General features: G+C 35.0%; 7 non-coding genes across 7 annotated transcripts; all 7 read right to left on the reverse strand.

The window, feature by feature from the left end:
• Nucleotides 1–1,819: 1,819 nt before the first annotated feature.
• On the reverse strand, nt 1,820–1,893 carry TRNAN-GUU (transfer RNA asparagine (anticodon GUU)). Its single transcript has one exon. It is a non-coding gene; the product is annotated as a tRNA-Asn (tRNA).
• A 3,002-nt stretch (nt 1,894–4,895) lies between these two features.
• Nucleotides 4,896–4,969, reverse strand: TRNAN-GUU (transfer RNA asparagine (anticodon GUU)). The gene has a single exon. It is a non-coding gene; the product is annotated as a tRNA-Asn (tRNA).
• Nucleotides 4,970–5,854: 885 nt separating this feature from the next.
• TRNAN-GUU (transfer RNA asparagine (anticodon GUU)) lies at nt 5,855–5,928 on the reverse strand. The gene has a single exon. It is a non-coding gene; the product is annotated as a tRNA-Asn (tRNA).
• A 4,062-nt stretch (nt 5,929–9,990) lies between these two features.
• Nucleotides 9,991–10,064, reverse strand: TRNAN-GUU (transfer RNA asparagine (anticodon GUU)). The gene has a single exon. It is a non-coding gene; the product is annotated as a tRNA-Asn (tRNA).
• A 4,062-nt stretch (nt 10,065–14,126) lies between these two features.
• TRNAN-GUU (transfer RNA asparagine (anticodon GUU)) lies at nt 14,127–14,200 on the reverse strand. The gene has a single exon. It is a non-coding gene; the product is annotated as a tRNA-Asn (tRNA).
• Nucleotides 14,201–20,156: 5,956 nt separating this feature from the next.
• On the reverse strand, nt 20,157–20,230 carry TRNAN-GUU (transfer RNA asparagine (anticodon GUU)). The gene has a single exon. It is a non-coding gene; the product is annotated as a tRNA-Asn (tRNA).
• A 2,790-nt stretch (nt 20,231–23,020) lies between these two features.
• TRNAN-GUU (transfer RNA asparagine (anticodon GUU)) lies at nt 23,021–23,094 on the reverse strand. Its single transcript has one exon. It is a non-coding gene; the product is annotated as a tRNA-Asn (tRNA).
• Between the last annotated feature and the right edge of the window lie 1,806 nt (nt 23,095–24,900).

The raw sequence follows: 24,900 nt of genomic DNA on the forward strand, positions 1-24,900 counted from the left end.
ATTCAAGTTAGTACCATAAAAAAATTCCTAGACATAGATTTAATAGTCATTATTTTAAAGAGCTTTTGTAAGATTCTTTATCTACTGAAGAACAGAGGAGAAACACTGGTACTTTCTTGTCAAGAGGTAAGCTTTCAGGAGCTGAAGCTGTTTATATGATTAGCAGAGTGGCGCAGCGGAAGCATGCTGGGCCCATAACCCAGAGGTCGATGGATCGAAACCATCCTCTGCTATTTTTGTTTTTTTATAATTATTTGTTGATTAAACCAATACAAAACTGAGAATAATATTTTGGCTCAGTTCTATCTTTTTTATTATGTTAAAAAAGAGATTTAGTAAAACTGTTCATCCATTAAAGAACAAAGAAACACATTGGTACAAACACTAAAATGTGCTTCAATGGTTTCCTAAAAAACTTACCTAATTAACTACTTTTAAGAGGAATTGTATCAGAGAAGTCTAGATATACTGCATAACAAGAGGTGGTTTTGCGTTTTAACTTGTCTACCTAAGGTTCTTCAAAATATGATCACAAGGTCAAAAATATCCCTGGGTGGGATTAAACCACAAACCTTTTAGATAGAAACCAAATGTGCTGACTGATTGTTCCAAGTCAACAAAATAAGACTAGATTCAAGTTAGTACCATAAAAAAATTCCTAGACATAGATTTAATAGTCATTATTTTAAAGAGCTTTTGTAAGATTCTTTATCTACTGAAGAACAGAGGAGAAACATTGGTACTTTCTGATGAAGAGTGAAGCTTTCAGGAGCTTCTGTGACTTAAGATCAGGAACACTATACCACAAGAGGTGATTTAGTGTTTTAACTTGTCAACATCTAGTTCTCCAAAATGTGACCAAAAAGTCGATTACGTCCCTGGGTGGGATTGAACCACCAACCTTTCGGTTAACAGCCGAACACGCCACAGAGACCACTCTAAAGTTGTATCAAATTAGTGATCTAAAAATGATTTATTGAAATATGTGTAAAAGGCCAACATCTGGAGATCTTTTGTAAAACTCTTCCTCCATTGAAGAACAAAAAAACAAATTGGTACTTTCTTGTCAAGAGGTAAGCTTTCAGGAGCTGAAGCTGTTTATATGATTAGCAGAGTGGCGCAGCGGAAGCGTGCTGAGCCCATAACCCAGAGGTCGATGGATCGAAACCATCCTCTGCTATCTTTGTTTTTTTATAATTATTTGTTGATTAAACCAATACAAAACTGAGATTAATATTTTGGCTCAGTTCTATCTTTTTTATTATGTTAAAAAAGAGATTTAGTAAAACTGTTCATCCATTAAAGAACAAAGAAACACATTGGTACAAACACTAAAATGTGCTTCAATGGTTTCCTAAAAACTTACCTAATTAACTACTTTTAAGAGGAATTGTATCAGAGAAGTCTAGATATACTGCATAACAAGAGGTGGTTTTATGTTTTAACTTGTCTACCTAAGGTTCTTCAAAATATGATCACACGGTCAAAAATATCCCTGGGTGGGATTAAACCACAAACCTTTGAGATAGAAACCAAATGTGCTGACTGATTGTTCCAAGTCAACAAAATAAGACTAGATTCAAGTTAGTACCATAAAAAAATTCCTAGACATAGATTTAATAGTCATTATTTTAAATAGCTTTTGTAAGATTCTTTATCTACTGAAGAACAGAGGAGAAACATTGGTACTTTCTGATGAAGAGTGAAGCTTTCAGGAGCTTCTGTGACTTAAGATCAGGAACACTATACCACAAGAGGTGATTTAATGTTTTAACTTGTCAACATCTAGTTCTCCAAAATGTGACCAAAAAGTCGATTACGTCCCTGGGTGGGATTGAACCACCAACCTTTCGGTTAACAGCCGAATGCGCTAACCGATTGCGCCACAGAGACCCCTCTAAAGTTGTATCAAATTAGTGATCTAAAAATGATTTATTGAAATATGTGTAAAAGGCCAACATCTGGAGATCTTTTGTAAAACTCTTCCTCCATTGAAGAACAAAAAAACAAATTGGTACTTTCTTGTCAAGAGGTAAGCTTTCAGGAGCTGAAGCTGTTTAAATTATTAGCAGAGTGGCGCAGCGGAAGCGTGCTGGGCCCATAACCCAGAGGTTGATGGATTGATACCATCCTCTGCTATCTTTGTTTTTTTATAATTATTTGTTGATTAAACCAATACAAAACTGAGATTAATATTTTGGCTCAGTTCTATCTTTTTTATTATGTTAAAAAAGAGATTTAGTAAAACTGTTCATCCATTAAAGAACAAAGAAACACATTGGTACAAACACTAAAATGTGCTTCAATGGTTTCCTAAAAACTTACGTAATTAACTACTTTTAAGAGGAATTGTATCAGAGAAGTCTAGATATACTGCATAACAAGAGGTGGTTTTATGTTTTAACTTGTCTACCTAAGGTTCTTCAAAATATGATCACAAGGTCAAAAATATCCCTGGGTGGGATTAAACCACAAACCTTTGAGATAGAAACCAAATGTGCTGACTGATTGTTCCAAGTCAACAAAATAAGACTAGATTCAAGTTAGTACCATAAAAAAATTCCTAGACATAGATTTAATAGTCATTATTTTAAAGAGCTTTTGTAAGATTCTTTATCTACTGAAGAACAGAGGAGAAACATTGGTACTTTCTGATGAAGAGTGAAGCTTTCAGGAGCTTCTGTGACTTAAGATCAGGAACACTATACCACAAGAGGTGATTTAATGTTTTAACTTGTCAACATCTAGTTCTCCAAAATGTGACCAAAAAGTCGATTACGTCCCTGGGTGGGATTGAACCACCAACCTTTCGGTTAACAGCCGAACGCGCCACAGAGACCCCTCTAAAGTTGTATCAAATTAGTGATCTAAAAATGATTTATTGAAATATGTGTAAAAGGCCAACATCTGGAGATCTTTTGTAAAACTCTTCCTCCATTGAAGAACAAAAAAACAAATTGGTACTTTCTTGTCAAGAGGTAAGCTTTCAGGAGCTGAGGCTGTGTATATGATTAGCAGAGTGGCGCAGCGGAAGCGTGCTGAGCCCATAACCCAGAGGTCGATGGATCGAAACCATCCTCTGCTATCTTTGTTTTTTTATAATTATTTGTTGATTAAACCAATACAAAACTGAGAATAATATTTTGGCTCAGTTCTATCTTTTTTATTATGTTAAAAAAGAGATTTAGTAAAACTGTTCATCCATTAAAGAACAAAGAAACACATTGGTACAAACACTAAAATGTGCTTCAATGGTTTCCTAAAAAACTTACCTAATTAACTACTTTTAAGAGGAATTGTATCAGAGAAGTCTAGATATACTGCATAACAAGAGGTGGTTTTATGTTTTAACTTGTCTACCTAAGGTTCTTCAAAATATGATCACAAGGTCAAAAATATCCCTGGGTGGGATTAAACCACAAACCTTTTAGATAGAAACCAAATGTGCTGACTGATTGTTCCAAGTCAACAAAATAAGACTAGATTCAAGTTAGTACCATAAAAAAATTCCTAGACATAGATTTAATAGTCATTATTTTAAAGAGCTTTTGTAAGATTCTTTATCTACTGAAGAACAGAGGAGAAACATTGGTACTTTCTGATGAAGAGTGAAGCTTTCAGGAGCTTCTGTGACTTAAGATCAGGAACACTATACCACAAGAGGTGATTTAATGTTTTAACTTATCAACATCTAGTTCTCCAAAATGTGACCAAAAAGTCGATTACGTCCCTGGGTGGGATTGAACCACCAACCTTTCGGTTAACAGCCGAACGCGCCACAGAGACCCCTCTAAAGTTGTATCAAATTAGTGATCTAAAAATGATTTATTGAAATATGTGTAAAAGGCCAACATCTGGAGATCTTTTGTAAAACTCTTCCTCCATTGAAGAACAAAAAAACAAATTGGTACTTTCTTGTCAAGAGGTAAGCTTTCAGGAGCTGAAGCTGTTTAAATTATTAGCAGAGTGGCGCAGCGGAAGCGTGCTGGGCCCATAACCCAGAGGTCGATGGATTGAAACCATCCTCTGCTATCTTTGTTTTTTTATAATTATTTGTTGATTAAACCAATACAAAACTGAGATTAATATTTTGGCTCAGTTCTATCTTTTTTATTATGTTAAAAAAGAGATTTAGTAAAACTGTTCATCCATTAAAGAACAAAGAAACACATTGGTACAAACACTAAAATGTGCTTCAATGGTTTCCTAAAAACTTACGTAATTAACTACTTTTAAGAGGAATTGTATCAGAGAAGTCTAGATATACTGCATAACAAGAGGTGGTTTTATGTTTTAACTTGTCTACCTAAGGTTCTTCAAAATATGATCACAAGGTCAAAAATATCCCTGGGTGGGATTAAACCACAAACCTTTGAGATAGAAACCAAATGTGCTGACTGATTGTTCCAAGTCAACAAAATAAGACTAGATTCAAGATTCAAGTAATTAACTACTTTTAAGAGGAATTGTATCAGAGAAGTCTAGATATACTGCATAACAAGAGGTGGTTTTATGTTTTAACTTGTCTACCTAAGGTTCTTCAAAATATGATCACACGGTCAAAAATATCCCTGGGTGGGATTAAACCACAAACCTTTGAGATAGAAACCAAATGTGCTGACTGATTGTTCCAAGTCAACAAAATAAGACTAGATTCAAGTTAGTACCATAAAAAAAATCCTAGACATAGATTTAATAGTCATTATTTTAAATAGCTTTTGTAAGATTCTTTATCTACTGAAGAACAGAGGAGAAACATTGGTACTTTCTGATGAAGAGTGAAGCTTTCAGGAGCTTCTGTGACTTAAGATCAGGAACACTATACCACAAGAGGTGATTTAATGTTTTAACTTGTCAACATCTAGTTCTCCAAAATGTGACCAAAAAGTCGATTTCGTCCCTGGGTGGGATTGAACCACCAATCTTTCGGTTAACAGCCGAATGCGCTAACCGATTGCGCCACAGAGACCCCTCTAAAGTTGTATCAAATTAGTGATCTAAAAATGATTTATTGAAATATGTGTAAAAGGCCAACATCTGGAGATCTTTTGTAAAACTCTTCCTCCATTGAAGAACAAAAAAACAAATTGGTACTTTCTTGTCAAGAGGTAAGCTTTCAGGAGCTGAAGCTGTTTAAATTATTAGCAGAGTGGCGCAGCGGAAGCGTGCTGGGCCCATAACCCAGAGGTCGATGGATTGAAACCATCCTCTGCTATCTTTGTTTTTTTATAATTATTTGTTGATTAAACCAATACAAAACTGAGATTAATATTTTGGTTTAGTTCTATCTTTTTTATTATGTTAAAAAAGAGATTTAGTAAAACTGTTCATTAATTAAAGAACAAAGAAACACATTGGTACAAACACTAAAATGTGCTTCAATGGTTTCCTAAAAACTTACGTAATTAACTACTTTTAAGATGAATTGTATCAGAGAAGTCTAGATATACTGCATAACAAGAGGTGGTTTTATGTTTTAACTTGTCTACCTAAGGTTCTTCAAAATATGATCACAAGGTCAAAAATATCCCTGGGTGGGATTAAACCACAAACCTTTGAGATAGAAACCAAATGTGCTGACTGATTGTTCCAAGTCAACAAAATAAGACTAGATTCAAGTTAGTACCATAAAAAAATTCCTAGACATAGATTTAATAGTCATTATTTTAAAGAGCTTTTGTAAGATTCTTTATCTACTGAAGAACAGAGGAGAAACATTTATACTTTCTGATGAAGAGTGAAGCTTTCAGGAGCTTCTGTGACTTAAGATCAGGAACACTATACCACAAGAGGTGATTTAATGTTTTAACTTGTCAACATCTAGTTCTCCAAAATGTGACCAAAAAGTCGATTACGTCCCTGGGTGGGATTGAACCACCAACCTTTCGGTTAACAGCCGAACGCGCTAACCGATTGCGCCACAGAGACCCCTCTAAAGTTGTATCAAATTAGTGATCTAAAAATGATTTATTGAAATATGTGTAAAAGGCCAACATCTGGAGATCTTTTGTAAAACTCTTCCTCCATTGAAGAACAAAAAAACAAATTGGTACTTTCTTGTCAAGAGGTAAGCTTTCAGGAGCTGAAGCTGTTTATATGATTAGCAGAGTGGCGCAGCGGAAGCTTGCTGGGCCCATAACCCAGAGGTCGATGGATCGAAATCATCCTCTGCTATCTTTGTTTTTTTTTATAATTATTTGTTGATTAAACCAATACAAAACTGAGATTAATATTTTGGCTCAGTTCTATCTTTTTTATTATGTTAAAAAAGAGATTTAGTAAAACTGTTCATCCATTAAAGAACAAAGAAACACATTGGTACAAACACTAAAATGTGCTTCAATGGTTTCCTAAAAACTTACCTAATTAACTACTTTTAAGAGGAATTGTATCAGAGAAGTCTAGATATACTGCATAACAAGAGGTGGTTTTATGTGTTATACTGCATAACAAGAGGTGGTTTTAACTTGTCTACCTAAAGTTCTTCAAAATCTGATCACAAGGTCAAAAAATATCCCTTGGTGGGATTAAACCACAAACCTTTGAGATAGAAACCAAATGTGCTGACTGATTGTTCCAAGTCAACAAAATAAGACTAGATTCAAGTTAGTACCATAAAAAAATTCCTAGACATAGATTTAATAGTCATTATTTTAAAGAGCTTTTGTAAGATTCTTTATCTACTGAAGAACAGAGGAGAAACATTGGTACTTTCTGATGAAGAGTGAAGCTTTCAGGAGCTTCTGTGACTTAAGATCAGGAACACTATACCACAAGAGGTGATTTAATGTTTTAACTTGTCAACATCTAGTTCTCCAAAATGTGACCAAAAAGTCGATTACGTCCCTGGGTGGGATTGAACCACCAACCTTTCGGTTAACAGCCGAACGCGCCACAGAGACCCCTCTAAAGTTGTATCAAATTAGTGATCTAAAAATGATTTATTGAAATATGTGTAAAAGGCCAACATCTGGAGATCTTTTGTAAAACTCTTCCTCCATTGAAGAACAAAAAAACAAATTGGTACTTTCTTGTCAAGAGGTAAGCTTTCAGGAGCTGAAGCTGTGTATATGATTAGCAGAGTGGCGCAGCGGAAGCGTGCTGAGCCCATAACCCAGAGGTCGATGGATCGAAACCATCCTCTGCTATCTTTGTTTTTTTATAATTATTTGTTGATTAAACCAATACAAAACTGAGATTAATATTTTGGCTCAGTTCTATCTTTTTTATTATGTTAAAAAAGAGATTTAGTAAAACTGTTCATCCATTAAAGAACAAAGAAACACATTGGTACAAACACTAAAATGTGCTTCAATGGTTTCCTAAAAACTTACGTAATTAACTACTTTTAAGAGGAATTGTATCAGAGAAGTCTAGATATACTGCATAACAAGAGGTGGTTTTATGTTTTAACTTGTCTACCTAAGGTTCTTCAAAATATGATCACACGGTCAAAAATATCCATGGGTGGGATTAAACCACAAACCTTTGAGATAGAAACCAAATGTGCTGACTGATTGTTCCAAGTCAACAAAATAAGACTAGATTCAAGTTAGTACCATGAAAACTCACCTCTTCAGGCAAGCCTATAATGTTTAAGTTCTACATGCATAACCCTCTGAGGCACTTATGTATTATATAGCTACCCTTCTGGACTTGTAACTTGGTGGGACTGCTATGGTATTACTGGTGCCTGTCCTTGTGTTTCCCCCTATATCCCTATAGATTGTAAGCTTGCAGCAGGGCCCTCCTACCTCCAAGTCTGTATGTTGTTACCCAGTTTGTTTTATCACTGTCTACTATTGTAAAGCGCAACGGAATCTGCTGCGCTATATAAGAACCTGTAAATAAATAAATAAATAAATAATACCATAAAAAAATTCCTAGACATAGATTTCATAGTCATTATTTTAAAGAGCTTTTGTAAGATTCTTTATCTACTGAAGAACAGAGGAGAAACATTGGTACTTTCTGATGAAGAGTGAAGCTTTCAGGAGCTTCTGTGACTTAAGATCAGGAACACTATACCACAAGAGGTGATTTAATGTTTTAACTTGTCAACATCTAGTTCTCCAAAATGTGACCAAAAAGTCGATTACGTCCCTGGGTGGGATTGAACCACCAACCTTTCGGTTAACAGCCGAACGCGCCACAGAGACCCCTCTAAAGTTGTATCAAATTAGTGATCTAAAAATGATTTATTGAAATATGTGTAAAAGGCCAACATCTGGAGATCTTTTGTAAAACTCTTCCTCCATTGAAGAACAAAAAAACAAATTGGTACTTTCTTGTCAAGAGGTAAGCTTTCAGGAGCTGAAGCTGTGTATATGATTAGCAGAGTGGCGCAGCGGAAGCGTGCTGAGCCCATAACCCAGAGGTCGATGGATCGAACCCATCCTCTGCTATCTTTGTTTTTTTATAATTATTTGTTGATTAAACCAATACAAAACTGAGATTAATATTTTGGCTCAGTTCTATCTTTTTTATTATGTTAAAAAAGAGATTTAGTAAAACTGTTCATCCATTAAAGAACAAAGAAACACATTGGTACAAACACTAAAATGTGCTTCAATGGTTTCCTAAAAACTTACGTAATTAACTACTTTTAAGAGGAATTGTATCAGAGAAGTCTAGATATACTGCATAACAAGAGGTGGTTTTATGTTTTAACTTGTCTACCTAAGGTTCTTCAAAATATGATCACACGGTCAAAAATATCCATGGGTGGGATTAAACCACAAACCTTTGAGATAGAAACCAAATGTGCTGACTGATTGTTCCAAGTCAACAAAATAAGACTAGATTCAAGTTAGTACCATAAAAAAATTCCTAGACATAGATTTAATAGTCATTATTTTAAAGAGCTTTTGTAAGATTCTTTATCTACTGAAGAACAGAGGAGAAACATTGGTACTTTCTGATGAAGAGTGAAGCTTTCAGGAGCTTCTGTGACTTAAGATCAGGAACACTATACCACAAGAGGTGATTTAATGTTTTAACTTGTCAACATCTAGTTCTCCAAAATGTGACCAAAAAGTCGATTACGTCCCTGGGTGGGATTGAACCACCAACCTTTCGGTTAACAGCCGAACGCGCCACAGAGACCCCTCTAAAGTTGTATCAAATTAGTGATCTAAAAATGATTTATTGAAATATGTGTAAAAGGCCAACATCTGGAGATCTTTTGTAAAACTCTTCCTCCATTGAAGAACAAAAAAACAAATTGGTACTTTCTTGTCAAGAGGTAAGCTTTCAGGAGCTGAAGCTGTTTATATGATTAGCAGAGTGGCGTAGCGGAAGCGTGCTGGGCCCATAACCCAGAGGTCGATGGATCGAAACCATCCTCTGCTATCTTTGTTTTTTTATAATTATTTGTTGATTAAACCAATACAAAACTGAGATTAATATTTTGGCTCAGTTCTATCTTTTTTATTATGTTAAAAAAGAGATTTAGTAAAACTGTTCATCCATTAAAGAACAAAGAAACACATTGGTACAAACACTAAAATGTGCTTCAATGGTTTCCTAAAAACTTGCCTAATTAACTACTTTTAAGAGGAATTGTATCAGAGAAGTCTAGATATACTGCATAACAAGAGGTGGTTTTATGTTTTAACTTGTCTACCTAAGGTTCTTCAAAATATGATCACAAGGTCAAAAATATCCCTGGGTGGGATTAAACCACAAACCTTTGAGATAGAAACCAAATGTGCTGACTGATTGTTCCAAGTCAACAAAATAAGACTAGATTCAAGTTAGTACCATAAAAAAATTCCTAGACATAGATTTAATAGTCATTATTTTAAAGAGCTTTTGTAAGATTCTTTATCTACTGAAGAACAGAGGAGAAACATTTATACTTTCTGATGAAGAGTGAAGCTTTCAGGAGCTTCTGTGACTTAAGATCAGGAACACTATACCACAAGAGGTGATTTAATGTTTTAACTTGTCAACATCTAGTTCTCCAAAATGTGACCAAAAAGTCGATTACGTCCCTGGGTGGGATTGAACCACCAACCTTTCGGTTAACAGCCGAACGCGCTAACCGATTGCGCCACAGAGACCCCTCTAAAGTTGTATCAAATTAGTGATCTAAAAATGATTTATTGAAATATGTGTAAAAGGCCAACATCTGGAGATCTTTTGTAAAACTCTTCCTCCATTGAAGAACAAAAAAACAAATTGGTACTTTCTTGTCAAGAGGTAAGCTTTCAGGAGCTGAAGCTGTTTATATGATTAGCAGAGTGGCGCAGCGGAAGCTTGCTGGGCCCATAACCCAGAGGTCGATGGATCGAAACCATCCTCTGCTATCTTTGTTTTTTTTTATAATTATTTGTTGATTAAACCAATACAAAACTGAGATTAATATTTTGGCTCAGTTCTATCTTTTTTATTATGTTAAAAAAGAGATTTAGTAAAACTGTTCATCCATTAAAGAACAAAGAAACACATTGGTACAAACACTAAAATGTGCTTCAATGGTTTCCTAAAAACTTACCTAATTAACTACTTTTAAGAGGAATTGTATCAGAGAAGTCTAGATATACTGCATAACAAGAGGTGGTTTTATGTGTTATACTGCATAACAAGAGGTGGTTTTAACTTGTCTACCTAAAGTTCTTCAAAATATGATCACAAGGTCAAAAAATATCCCTTGGTGGGATTAAACCACAAACCTTTGAGATAGAAACCAAATGTGCTGACTGATTGTTCCAAGTCAACAAAATAAGACTAGATTCAAGTTAGTACCATAAAAAAATTCCTAGACATAGATTTAATAGTCATTATTTTAAAGAGCTTTTGTAAGATTCTTTATCTACTGAAGAACAGAGGAGAAACATTGGTACTTTCTGATGAAGAGTGAAGCTTTCAGGAGCTTCTGTGACTTAAGATCAGGAACACTATACCACAAGAGGTGATTTAATGTTTTAACTTGTCAACATCTAGTTCTCCAAAATGTGACCAAAAAGTCGATTACGTCCCTGGGTGGGATTGAACCACCAACCTTTCGGTTAACAGCCGAACGCGCCACAGAGACCCCTCTAAAGTTGTATCAAATTAGTGATCTAAAAATGATTTATTGAAATATGTGTAAAAGGCCAACATCTGGAGATCTTTTGTAAAACTCTTCCTCCATTGAAGAACAAAAAAACAAATTGGTACTTTCTTGTCAAGAGGTAAGCTTTCAGGAGCTGAAGCTGTGTATATGATTAGCAGAGTGGCGCAGCGGAAGCGTGCTGAGCCCATAACCCAGAGGTCGATGGATCGAAACCATCCTCTGCTATCTTTGTTTTTTTATAATTATTTGTTGATTAAACCAATACAAAACTGAGATTAATATTTTGGCTCAGTTCTATCTTTTTTATTATGTTAAAAAAGAGATTTAGTAAAACTGTTCATCCATTAAAGAACAAAGAAACACATTGGTACAAACACTAAAATGTGCTTCAATGGTTTCCTAAAAACTTACGTAATTAACTACTTTTAAGAGGAATTGTATCAGAGAAGTCTAGATATACTGCATAACAAGAGGTGGTTTTATGTTTTAACTTGTCTACCTAAGGTTCTTCAAAATATGATCACACGGTCAAAAATATCCATGGGTGGGATTAAACCACAAACCTTTGAGATAGAAACCAAATGTGCTGACTGATTGTTCCAAGTCAACAAAATAAGACTAGATTCAAGTTAGTACCATGAAAACTCACCTCTTCAGGCAAGCCTATAATGTTTAAGTTCTACATGCATAACCCTCTGAGGCACTTATGTATTATATAGCTACCCTTCTGGACTTGTAACTTGGTGGGACTGCTATGGTATTACTGGTGCCTGTCCTTGTGTTTCCCCCTATATCCCTATAGATTGTAAGCTTGCAGCAGGGCCCTCCTACCTCCAAGTCTGTATGTTGTTACCCAGTTTGTTTTATCACTGTCTACTATTGTAAAGCGCAACGGAATCTGCTGCGCTATATAAGAACCTGTAAATAAATAAATAAATAAATAATACCATAAAAAAATTCCTAGACATAGATTTCATAGTCATTATTTTAAAGAGCTTTTGTAAGATTCTTTATCTACTGAAGAACAGAGGAGAAACATTGGTACTTTCTGATGAAGAGTGAAGCTTTCAGGAGCTTCTGTGACTTAAGATCAGGAACACTATACCACAAGAGGTGATTTAATGTTTTAACTTGTCAACATCTAGTTCTCCAAAATGTGACCAAAAAGTCGATTACGTCCCTGGGTGGGATTGAACCACCAACCTTTCGGTTAACAGCCGAACGCGCCACAGAGACCCCTCTAAAGTTGTATCAAATTAGTGATCTAAAAATGATTTATTGAAATATGTGTAAAAGGCCAACATCTGGAGATCTTTTGTAAAACTCTTCCTCCATTGAAGAACAAAAAAACAAATTGGTACTTTCTTGTCAAGAGGTAAGCTTTCAGGAGCTGAAGCTGTGTATATGATTAGCAGAGTGGCGCAGCGGAAGCGTGCTGAGCCCATAACCCAGAGGTCGATGGATCGAACCCATCCTCTGCTATCTTTGTTTTTTTATAATTATTTGTTGATTAAACCAATACAAAACTGAGATTAATATTTTGGCTCAGTTCTATCTTTTTTATTATGTTAAAAAAGAGATTTAGTAAAACTGTTCATCCATTAAAGAACAAAGAAACACATTGGTACAAACACTAAAATGTGCTTCAATGGTTTCCTAAAAACTTACGTAATTAACTACTTTTAAGAGGAATTGTATCAGAGAAGTCTAGATATACTGCATAACAAGAGGTGGTTTTATGTTTTAACTTGTCTACCTAAGGTTCTTCAAAATATGATCACACGGTCAAAAATATCCATGGGTGGGATTAAACCACAAACCTTTGAGATAGAAACCAAATGTGCTGACTGATTGTTCCAAGTCAACAAAATAAGACTAGATTCAAGTTAGTACCATAAAAAAATTCCTAGACATAGATTTAATAGTCATTATTTTAAAGAGCTTTTGTAAGATTCTTTATCTACTGAAGAACAGAGGAGAAACATTGGTACTTTCTGATGAAGAGTGAAGCTTTCAGGAGCTTCTGTGACTTAAGATCAGGAACACTATACCACAAGAGGTGATTTAATGTTTTAACTTGTCAACATCTAGTTCTCCAAAATGTGACCAAAAAGTCGATTACGTCCCTGGGTGGGATTGAACCACCAACCTTTCGGTTAACAGCCGAACGCGCCACAGAGACCCCTCTAAAGTTGTATCAAATTAGTGATCTAAAAATGATTTATTGAAATATGTGTAAAAGGCCAACATCTGGAGATCTTTTGTAAAACTCTTCCTCCATTGAAGAACAAAAAAACAAATTGGTACTTTCTTGTCAAGAGGTAAGCTTTCAGGAGCTGAAGCTGTTTATATGATTAGCAGAGTGGCGTAGCGGAAGCGTGCTGGGCCCATAACCCAGAGGTCGATGGATCGAAACCATCCTCTGCTATCTTTGTTTTTTTATAATTATTTGTTGATTAAACCAATACAAAACTGAGATTAATATTTTGGCTCAGTTCTATCTTTTTTATTATGTTAAAAAAGAGATTTAGTAAAACTGTTCATCCATTAAAGAACAAAGAAACACATTGGTACAAACACTAAAATGTGCTTCAATGGTTTCCTAAAAACTTGCCTAATTAACTACTTTTAAGAGGAATTGTATCAGAGAAGTCTAGATATACTGCATAACAAGAGGTGGTTTTATGTTTTAACTTGTCTACCTAAGGTTCTTCAAAATATGATCACAAGGTCAAAAATATCCCTGGGTGGGATTAAACCACAAACCTTTGAGATAGAAACCAAATGTGCTGACTGATTGTTCCAAGTCAACAAAATAAGACTAGATTCAAGTTAGTACCATAAAAAAATTCCTAGACATAGATTTAATAGTCATTATTTTAAAGAGCTTTTGTAAGATTCTTTATCTACTGAAGAACAGAGGAGAAACATTTATACTTTCTGATGAAGAGTGAAGCTTTCAGGAGCTTCTGTGACTTAAGATCAGGAACACTATACCACAAGAGGTGATTTAATGTTTTAACTTGTCAACATCTAGTTCTCCAAAATGTGACCAAAAAGTCGATTACGTCCCTGGGTGGGATTGAACCACCAACCTTTCGGTTAACAGCCGAACGCGCTAACCGATTGCGCCACAGAGACCCCTCTAAAGTTGTATCAAATTAGTGATCTAAAAATGATTTATTGAAATATGTGTAAAAGGCCAACATCTGGAGATCTTTTGTAAAACTCTTCCTCCATTGAAGAACAAAAAAACAAATTGGTACTTTCTTGTCAAGAGGTAAGCTTTCAGGAGCTGAAGCTGTTTATATGATTAGCAGAGTGGCGCAGCGGAAGCTTGCTGGGCCCATAACCCAGAGGTCGATGGATCGAAACCATCCTCTGCTATCTTTGTTTTTTTTTATAATTATTTGTTGATTAAACCAATACAAAACTGAGATTAATATTTTGGCTCAGTTCTATCTTTTTTATTATGTTAAAAAAGAGATTTAGTAAAACTGTTCATCCATTAAAGAACAAAGAAACACATTGGTACAAACACTAAAATGTGCTTCAATGGTTTCCTAAAAACTTACCTAATTAACTACTTTTAAGAGGAATTGTATCAGAGAAGTCTAGATATACTGCATAACAAGAGGTGGTTTTATGTGTTATACTGCATAACAAGAGGTGGTTTTAACTTGTCTACCTAAAGTTCTTCAAAATATGATCACAAGGTCAAAAAATATCCCTTGGTGGGATTAAACCACAAACCTTTGAGATAGAAACCAAATGTGCTGACTGATTGTTCCAAGTCAACAAAATAAGACTAGATTCAAGTTAGTACCATAAAAAAATTCCTAGACATAGATTTAATAGTCATTATTTTAAAGAGCTTTTGTAAGATTCTTTATCTACTGAAGAACAGAGGAGAAACATTGGTACTTTCTGATGAAGAGTGAAGCTTTCAGGAGCTTCTGTGACTTAAGATCAGGAACACTATACCACAAGAGGTGATTTAATGTTTTAACTTGTCAACATCTAGTTCTCCAAAATGTGACCAAAAAGTCGATTACGTCCCTGGGTGGGATTGAACCACCAACCTTTCGGTTAACAGCCGAACGCGCCACAGAGACCCCTCTAAAGTTGTATCAAATTAGTGATCTAAAAATGATTTATTGAAATATGTGTAAAAGGCCAACATCTGGAGATCTTTTGTAAAACTCTTCCTCCATTGAAGAACAAAAAAACAAATTGGTACTTTCTTGTCAAGAGGTAAGCTTTCAGGAGCTGAAGCTGTGTATATGATTAGCAGAGTGGCGCAGCGGAAGCGTGCTGAGCCCATAACCCAGAGGTCGATGGATCGAAACCATCCTCTGCTATCTTTGTTTTTTTATAATTATTTGTTGATTAAACCAATACAAAACTGAGATTAATATTTTGGCTCAGTTCTATCTTTTTTATTATGTTAAAAAAGAGATTTAGTAAAACTGTTCATCCATTAAAGAACAAAGAAACACATTGGTACAAACACTAAAATGTGCTTCAATGGTTTCCTAAAAACTTACGTAATTAACTACTTTTAAGAGGAATTGTATCAGAGAAGTCTAGATATACTGCATAACAAGAGGTGGTTTTATGTTTTAACTTGTCTACCTAAGGTTCTTCAAAATATGATCACACGGTCAAAAATATCCATGGGTGGGATTAAACCACAAACCTTTGAGATAGAAACCAAATGTGCTGACTGATTGTTCCAAGTCAACAAAATAAGACTAGATTCAAGTTAGTACCATGAAAACTCACCTCTTCAGGCAAGCCTATAATGTTTAAGTTCTACATGCATAACCCTCTGAGGCACTTATGTATTATATAGCTACCCTTCTGGACTTGTAACTTGGTGGGACTGCTATGGTATTACTGGTGCCTGTCCTTGTGTTTCCCCCTATATCCCTATAGATTGTAAGCTTGCAGCAGGGCCCTCCTACCTCCAAGTCTGTATGTTGTTACCCAGTTTGTTTTATCACTGTCTACTATTGTAAAGCGCAACGGAATCTGCTGCGCTATATAAGAACCTGTAAATAAATAAATAAATAAATAATACCATAAAAAAATTCCTAGACATAGATTTCATAGTCATTATTTTAAAGAGCTTTTGTAAGATTCTTTATCTACTGAAGAACAGAGGAGAAACATTGGTACTTTCTGATGAAGAGTGAAGCTTTCAGGAGCTTCTGTGACTTAAGATCAGGAACACTATACCACAAGAGGTGATTTAATGTTTTAACTTGTCAACATCTAGTTCTCCAAAATGTGACCAAAAAGTCGATTACGTCCCTGGGTGGGATTGAACCACCAACCTTTCGGTTAACAGCCGAACGCGCCACAGAGACCCCTCTAAAGTTGTATCAAATTAGTGATCTAAAAATGATTTATTGAAATATGTGTAAAAGGCCAACATCTGGAGATCTTTTGTAAAACTCTTCCTCCATTGAAGAACAAAAAAACAAATTGGTACTTTCTTGTCAAGAGGTAAGCTTTCAGGAGCTGAAGCTGTGTATATGATTAGCAGAGTGGCGCAGCGGAAGCGTGCTGAGCCCATAACCCAGAGGTCGATGGATCGAACCCATCCTCTGCTATCTTTGTTTTTTTATAATTATTTGTTGATTAAACCAATACAAAACTGAGATTAATATTTTGGCTCAGTTCTATCTTTTTTATTATGTTAAAAAAGAGATTTAGTAAAACTGTTCATCCATTAAAGAACAAAGAAACACATTGGTACAAACACTAAAATGTGCTTCAATGGTTTCCTAAAAACTTACGTAATTAACTACTTTTAAGAGGAATTGTATCAGAGAAGTCTAGATATACTGCATAACAAGAGGTGGTTTTATGTTTTAACTTGTCTACCTAAGGTTCTTCAAAATATGATCACACGGTCAAAAATATCCATGGGTGGGATTAAACCACAAACCTTTGAGATAGAAACCAAATGTGCTGACTGATTGTTCCAAGTCAACAAAATAAGACTAGATTCAAGTTAGTACCATAAAAAAATTCCTAGACATAGATTTAATAGTCATTATTTTAAAGAGCTTTTGTAAGATTCTTTATCTACTGAAGAACAGAGGAGAAACATTGGTACTTTCTGATGAAGAGTGAAGCTTTCAGGAGCTTCTGTGACTTAAGATCAGGAACACTATACCACAAGAGGTGATTTAATGTTTTAACTTGTCAACATCTAGTTCTCCAAAATGTGACCAAAAAGTCGATTACGTCCCTGGGTGGGATTGAACCACCAACCTTTCGGTTAACAGCCGAACGCGCCACAGAGACCCCTCTAAAGTTGTATCAAATTAGTGATCTAAAAATGATTTATTGAAATATGTGTAAAAGGCCAACATCTGGAGATCTTTTGTAAAACTCTTCCTCCATTGAAGAACAAAAAAACAAATTGGTACTTTCTTGTCAAGAGGTAAGCTTTCAGGAGCTGAAGCTGTTTATATGATTAGCAGAGTGGCGTAGCGGAAGCGTGCTGGGCCCATAACCCAGAGGTCGATGGATCGAAACCATCCTCTGCTATCTTTGTTTTTTTATAATTATTTGTTGATTAAACCAATACAAAACTGAGATTAATATTTTGGCTCAGTTCTATCTTTTTTATTATGTTAAAAAAGAGATTTAGTAAAACTGTTCATCCATTAAAGAACAAAGAAACACATTGGTACAAACACTAAAATGTGCTTCAATGGTTTCCTAAAAACTTGCCTAATTAACTACTTTTAAGAGGAATTGTATCAGAGAAGTCTAGATATACTGCATAACAAGAGGTGGTTTTATGTTTTAACTTGTCTACCTAAGGTTCTTCAAAATATGATCACAAGGTCAAAAATATCCCTGGGTGGGATTAAACCACAAACCTTTGAGATAGAAACCAAATGTGCTGACTGATTGTTCCAAGTCAACAAAATAAGACTAGATTCAAGTTAGTACCATAAAAAAATTCCTAGACATAGATTTAATAGTCATTATTTTAAAGAGCTTTTGTAAGATTCTTTATCTACTGAAGAACAGAGGAGAAACATTGGTACTTTCTGATGAAGAGTGAAGCTTTCAGGAGCTTCTGTGACTTAAGATCAGGAACACTATACCACAAGAGGTGATTTAATGTTTTAACTTGTCAACATCTAGTTCTCCAAAATGTGACCAAAAAGTCGATTACGTCCCTGGGTGGGATTGAACCACCAACCTTTCGGTTAACAGCCGGACGCGCCACAGAGACCCCTCTAAAGTTGTATCAAATTAGTGATCTAAAAATGATTTATTGAAATATGTGTAAAAGGCCAACATCTGGAGATCTTTTGTAAAACTCTTCGTCCATTAAAGAACAAAAAAACAAATTGGTACTTTCTTGTCAAGAGGTAAGCTTTCAGGAGCTGAAGCTGTTTATATGATTAGCAGAGTGGCGCAGCGGAAGCGTGCTGGGCCCATAACCCAGAGGTCGATGGATCGAAACCATCCTCTGCTATCTTTGTTTTTTTATAATTATTTGTTGATTAAACCAATACAAAACTGAGATTAATATTTTGGCTCAGTTCTATCTTTTTTATTATGTTAAAAAAGAGATTTAGTAAAACTGTTCATCCATTAAAGAACAAAGAAACACATTGGTACAAACACTAAAATGTGCTTCAATGGTTTCCTAAAAAACTTACCTAATTAAGTACTTTTAAGAGGAATTGTATCAGAGAAGTCTAGATATACTACATAACAAGAGGTGGTTTTATGTTTTAACTTGTCTACCTAAGGTTCTTCAAAATATGATCACAAGGTCAAAAATATCCCTGGGTGGGATTAAACCACAAACCTTTGAGATAGAAACCAAATGTGCTGACTGATTGTTCCAAGTCAACAAAATAAGACTAGATTCAAGTTAGTACCATAAAAAAATTCCTAGACATAGATTTAATAGTCATTATTTTAAAGAGCTTTTGTAAGATTCTTTATCTACTGAAGAACAGAGGAGAAACATTGGTACTTTCTGATGAAGAGTGAAGCTTTCAGGAGCTTCTGTGACTTAAGATCAGGAACACTATACCACAAGAGGTGATTTAATGTTTTAACTTGTCAACATCTAGTTCTCCAAAATGTGACCAAAAAGTCGATTACGTCCCTGGGTGGGATTGAACCACCAACCTTTCGGTTAACAGCCGGACGCGCCACAGAGACCCCTCTAAAGTTGTATCAAATTAGTGATCTAAAAATGATTTATTGAAATATGTGTAAAAGGCCAACATCTGGAGATCTTTTGTAAAACTCTTCGTCCATTAAAGAACAAAAAAACAAATTGGTACTTTCTTGTCAAGAGGTAAGCTTTCAGGAGCTGAAGCTGTTTATATGATTAGCAGAGTGGCGCAGCGGAAGCGTGCTGGGCCCATAACCCAGAGGTCGATGGATCGAAACCATCCTCTGCTATCTTTGTTTTTTTATAATTATTTGTTGATTAAACCAATACAAAACTGAGATTAATATTTTGGCTCAGTTCTATCTTTTTTATTATGTTAAAAAAGAGATTTAGTAAAACTGTTCATCCATTAAAGAACAAAGAAACACATTGGTACAAACACTAAAATGTGCTTCAATGGTTTCCTAAAAAACTTACCTAATTAAGTACTTTTAAGAGGAATTGTATCAGAGAAGTCTAGATATACTACATAACAAGAGGTGGTTTTATGTTTTAACTTGTCTACCTAAGGTTCTTCAAAATATGATCACAAGGTCAAAAATATCCCTGGGTGGGATTAAACCACAAACCTTTGAGATAGAAACCAAATGTGCTGACTGATTGTTCCAAGTCAACAAAATAAGACTAGATTCAAGTTAGTACCATAAAAAAATTCCTAGACATAGATTTAATAGTCATTATTTTAAAGAGCTTTTGTAAGATTCTTTATCTACTGAAGAACAGAGGAGAAACATTGGTACTTTCTGATGAAGAGTGAAGCTTTCAGGAGCTTCTGTGACTTAAGATCAGGAACACTATACCACAAGAGGTGATTTAATGTTTTAACTTGTCAACATCTAGTTCTCCAAAATGTGACCAAAAAGTCGATTACGTCCCTGGGTGGGATTGAACCACCAACCTTTCGGTTAACAGCCGAACGCGCTAACCGATTGCGCCACAGAGACCCCTCTAAAGTCGTATCAAATTAGTGATCTAAAAATGATTTATTGAAATATGTGTAAAAGGCCAACATCTGGAGATCTTTTGTAAAACTCTTCCTCCATTGAAGAACAAAAAAACAAATTGGTACTTTCTTGTCAAGAGGTAAGCTTTCAGGAGCTTAAGCTGTTTATATGATTAGCAGAGTGGCGCAGCAGAAGCGTGCTGGGCCCATAACCCAGAGGTCGATGGATCGAAACCATCCTCTGCTATCTTTGTTTTTTTATAATTATTTGTTGATTAAACCAATACAAAACTGAGATTAATATTTTGGCTCAGTTCTGTCTTTTTTATTATGTTAAAAAAGAGATTTAGTAAAACTGTTCATCCATTAAAGAACAAAGAAACACATTGGTACAAACACTAAAATGTGCTTCAATGGTTTCCTAAAAACTTACGTAATTAACTACTTTTAAGAGGAATTGTATCAGAGAAGTCTAGATATACTGCATAACAAGAGGTGGTTTTATGTTTTAACTTGTCTACCTAAGGTTCTTCAAAATATGATCACACGGTCAAAAATATCCCTGGGTGGGATTAAACCACAAACCTTTGAGATAGAAACCAAATGTGCTGACTGATTGTTCCAAGTCAAGAAAATAAGACTAGATTCAAGTTAGTACCATAAAAAAATTCCTAGACATAGATTTAATAGTCATTATTTTAAAGAGCTTTTGTAAGATTCTTTATCTACTGAAGAACAGAGGAGAAACATTGGTACTTTCTGATGAAGAGTGAAGCTTTCAGGAGCTTCTGTGACTTAAGATCAGGAACACTATACCACAAGAGGTGATTTAATGTTTTAACTTGTCAACATCTAGTTCTCCAAAATGTGACCAAAAAGTTGATTACGTCCATGGGTGGGATTGAACCACCAACCTTTCGGTTAACAGCCGAACGCGCTAACCGATTGCGCCACAGAGACCCCTCTAAAGTTGTGTCAAATTAGTGATCTAAAAATGATTTATTGAAATATGTGTAAAAGGCCAACATCTGGAGATCTTTTGTAAAACTCTTCCTCCATTGAAGAACAAAAAAACAAATTGGTACTTTCTTGTCAAGAGGTAAGCTTTCAGGAGCTGAAGCAGTTTATATGATTAGCAGAGTGGCGTAGCAGAAGCGTGCTGGGCCCATAACCCAGAGGTCGATGGATCGAAACCATCCTCTGCTATCTTTGTTTTTTTATAATTATTTGTTGATTAAACCAATACAAAACTGAGTTTAATATTTTGGCTCAGTTCTATCTTTTTTATTATGTTAAAAAAGAGATTTAGTAAAACTGTTCATCCATTAAAGAACAAAGAAACACATTGGTACAAACACTAAAATGTGCTTCAATGGTTTCCTAAAAACTTACCTAATTAACTACTTTTAAGAGGAATTGTATCAGAGAAGTCTAGATATACTGCATAACAATAGGTGGTTTTATGTTTTAACTTGTCTACCTAAGGTTCTTCAAAATATGATCACAAGGTCAAAAATATCCCTGGGTGGGATTAAACCACAAACCTTTGAGATAGAAACCAAATGTGCTGACTGATTGTTCCAAGTCAACAAAATAAGACTAGATTCAAGTTAGTACCATAAAAAAATTCCTAGACATAGATTTAATAGTCATTATTTTAAAGAGCTTTTGTAAGATTCTTTATCTACTGAAGAACAGAGGAGAAACATTGGTACTTTCTGATGAAGAGTGAAGCTTTCAGGAGCTTCTGTGACTTAAGATTAGGAACACTATACCACAAGAGGTGATTTAATGTTTTAACTTGTCAACATCTAGTTCTCCAAAATGTGACCAAAAAGTCGATTACGTCCCTGGGTGGGATTGAACCACCAACCTTTCGGTTAACAGCCGAACGCGCCACAGAGACCCCTCTAAAGTTGTATCAAATTAGTGATCTAAAAATGATTTATTGAAATATGTGTAAAAGGCCAACATCTGGAGATCTTTTGTAAAACTCTTCCTCCATTAAAGAACAAAAAAACAAATTGGTACTTTCTTGTCAAGAGGTAAGCTTTCAGGAGCTGAAGCTGTTTATATGATTAGCAGAGTGGCGCAGCGGAAGCTTGCTGGGCCCATAACCCAGAGGTCGATGGATCGAAACCATCCTCTGCTATCTTTGTTTTTTTATAATTATTTGTTGATTAAACCAATACAAAACTGAGATTAATATTTTGGCTCAGTTCTATCTTTTTTATTATGTTAAAAAAGAGATTTAGTAAAACTGTTCATCCATTAAAGAACAAAGAAACACATTGGTACAAACACTAAAATGTGCTTCAATGGTTTCCTAAAAACTTACCTAATTAACTACTTTTAAGAGGAATTGTATCAGAGAAGTCTAGATATACTGCATAACAAGAGGTGGTTTTATGTTTTAACTTGTCTACCTAAGGTTCTTCAAAATATGATCACAAGGTCAAAAATATCCCTGGGTGGGATTAAACCACAAACCTTTGAGATAGAAACCAAATGTGCTGACTGATTGTTCCAAGTCAACAAAATAAGACTAGATTCAAGTTAGTACCATAAAAAAATTCCTAGACATAGATTTAATAGTCATTATTTTAAAGAGCTTTTGTAAGATTCTTTATCTACTGAAGAACAGAGGAGAAACATTGGTACTTTCTGATGAAGAGTGAAGCTTTCAGGAGCTTCTGTGACTTAAGATCAGGAACACTATACCACAAGAGGTGATTTAATGTTTTAACTTGTCAACATCTAGTTCTCCAAAATGTGACCAAAAAGTCGATTACGTCCCTGGGTGGGATTGAACCACCAACCTTTCGGTTAACAGCCGAACGCGCTAACCGATTGCGCCACAGAGACCCCTCTAAAGTTGTATCAAATTAGTGATCTAAAAATGATTTATTGAAATATGTGTAAAAGGCCAACATCTGGAGATCTTTTGTAAAACTCTTCCTCCATTGAAGAACAAAAAAACAAATTGGTACTTTCTTGTCAAGAGGTAAGCTTTCAGGAGCTTAAGCTGTTTATATGATTAGCAGAGTGGCGCAGCAGAAGCGTGCTGGGCCCATAACCCAGAGGTCGATGGATCGAAACCATCCTCTGCTATCTTTGTTTTTTTATAATTATTTGTTGATTAAACCAATACAAAACTGAGATTAATATTTTGGCTCAGTTCTATCTTTTTTATTATGTTAAAAAAGAGATTTAGTAAAACTGTTCATCCATTAAAGAACAAAGAAACACATTGGTACAAACACTAAAATGTGCTTCAATGGTTTCCTAAAAACTTACGTAATTAACTACTTTTAAGAGGAATTGTATCAGAGAAGTCTAGATATACTGCATAACAAGAGGTGGTTTTATGTTTTAACTTGTCTACCTAAGGTTCTTCAAAATATGATCACACGGTCAAAAATATCCCTGGGTGGGATTAAACCACAAACCTTTGAGATAGAAACCAAATGTGCTGACTGATTGTTCCAAGTCAAGAAAATAAGACTAGATTCAAGTTAGTATCATAAAAAAATTCCTAGACATAGATTTAATAGTCATTATTTTAAAGAGCTTTTGTAAGATTCTTTATCTACTGAAGAACAGAGGAGAAACATTGGTACTTTCTGATGAAGAGTGAAGCTTTCAGGAGCTTCTGTGACTTAAGATCAGGAACACTATACCACAAGAGGTGATTTAATGTTTTAACTTGTCAACATCTAGTTCTCCAAAATGTGACCAAAAAGTTGATTACGTCCATGGGTGGGATTGAACCACCAACCTTTCGGTTAACAGCCGAACGCGCTAACCGATTGCGCCACAGAGACCCCCTAAAGTTGTGTCAAATTAGTGATCTAAAAATGATTTATTGAAATATGTGTAAAAGGCCAACATCTGGAGATCTTTTGTAAAACTCTTCCTCCATTGAAGAACAAAAAAACAAATTGGTACTTTCTTGTCAAGAGGTAAGCTTTCAGGAGCTGAAGCAGTTTATATGATTAGCAGAGTGGCGTAGCAGAAGCGTGCTGGGCCCATAACCCAGAGGTCGATGGATCGAAACCATCCTCTGCTATCTTTGTTTTTTTATAATTATTTGTTGATTAAACCAATACAAAACTGAGTTTAATATTTTGGCTCAGTTCTATCTTTTTTATTATGTTAAAAAAGAGATTTAGTAAAACTGTTCATCCATTAAAGAACAAAGAAACACATTGGTACAAACACTAAAATGTGCTTCAATGGTTTCCTAAAAACTTACCTAATTAACTACTTTTAAGAGGAATTGTATCAGAGAAGTCTAGATATACTGCATAACAAGAGGTGGTTTTATGTTTTAACTTGTCTACCTAAGGTTCTTCAAAATATGATCACAAGGTCAAAAATATCCCTGGGTGGGATTAAACCACAAACCTTTGAGATAGAAACCAAATGTGCTGACTGATTGTTCCAAGTCAACAAAATAAGACTAGATTCAAGTTAGTACCATAAAAAAATTCCTAGACATAGATTTAATAGTCATTATTTTAAAGAGCTTTTGTAAGATTCTTTATCTACTGAAGAACAGAGGAGAAACATTGGTACTTTCTGATGAAGAGTGAAGCTTTCAGGAGCTTCTGTGACTTAAGATCAGGAACACTATACCACAAGAGGTGATTTAATGTTTTAACTTGTCAA

Source organism: Crinia signifera, chromosome 3, assembly GCF_055691185.1.
Source record: "Crinia signifera chromosome 3, ASM5569118v1, whole genome shotgun sequence".
Classification (NCBI taxonomy): Eukaryota; Metazoa; Chordata; class Amphibia; order Anura; family Myobatrachidae; genus Crinia; species Crinia signifera.